General features: G+C 38.6%; 1 protein-coding gene across 1 annotated transcript in view; it reads left to right on the plus strand.

The window, feature by feature from the left end:
* Positions 1–1,022, plus strand: part of LOC107087399 (dual oxidase 1-like) — a 34,831-nt gene that overhangs the window by 3,474 nt on the left and 30,335 nt on the right. The window lies entirely within an intron of this gene.

Below are 1,022 nucleotides of genomic sequence, written 5' to 3' on the forward strand. Positions count from 1 at the left end.
GCGCTATTTAGCACGTTTTAAAGACCAAATCCTTTTAGCACGCTGTTGATAGATCAGTTTGGACATTTTTTAGCGTGCGCAGTGAAATAGCTCACATTTTTATACACGCAAACCTTTGATAGATCCGGCCCTTAGACAGACTTTATTGATCCATTGGGAAGACTCCCTCCAGAAATTAAGGTTACCAGCAGCTCACAGGGCATGAAAATATTAAGTTAAATTAAATAGTTTAATAGTTTATAGATTTAGTTATGGGCATTGACTGGATTATTAAAAAAAATGATATAACGTGCTGTGCTCTAGTTCTGTGATTATGTTAAAGGTTAAAAATCTCGAGTTTTCTGCAGCTTTTCTCAAGGTTCCTTTGAGGATCGCTCCTTGACATCCCCATTAAGTCTGGCCCACTTCACCATCCCTATTGAAGGAAAGCTTCTCTGCAGCCTGATGTTGCCACCAAAATCTGCAGACACTGAAGTGATGTAAAAGCATTTTGCATGCAGCCCATGCAAATATCCATAGCTTATCCCATTACCCAGCCTGTCACAGGATTAGACTGACAACATTCCCTTAATTTGTTTGAAGTTTTGCCGTACGTTTTACCTTTTCAGAGCTATGGGAAGACGTTTGGGGACACCAGTAAACACAGTTTTCCAGTCTGAAGAATGTTGAGAAAAAAATATGAATGTTTTTTATTTTATTTTGTAACATCGTGGCCCTATTCTTCAGCGTTACAGAACATTAGTTCTCATAATCAGACCCTGCTTTAAAGTTTTTAATAGTTGCTGACCTGTCTGCTGTCCTCCTTCGCCTCTATGTTTGTTCTCTAATGTTCTCTAAATTAACTGTGGGACCTTTACTAAAAAGGCAGATTTATATATAATAGATCAGACAGGTGAGCTGTTATGAGCTCCTATTGGGAATTGGTTTAAAGTAGGGATGCAGGATATTGGGATTTTGGCCGATATCCGATATGCCGATATTTTAAAACTCATGTAGCCGATAACCGATATCGATACCGATGT

The sequence above is a fragment of the Cyprinodon variegatus genome, unplaced genomic scaffold, assembly GCF_000732505.1.
Source record: "Cyprinodon variegatus isolate N-32 unplaced genomic scaffold, C_variegatus-1.0 Scaffold183, whole genome shotgun sequence".
NCBI classification, from domain to species: Eukaryota; Metazoa; Chordata; class Actinopteri; order Cyprinodontiformes; family Cyprinodontidae; genus Cyprinodon; species Cyprinodon variegatus.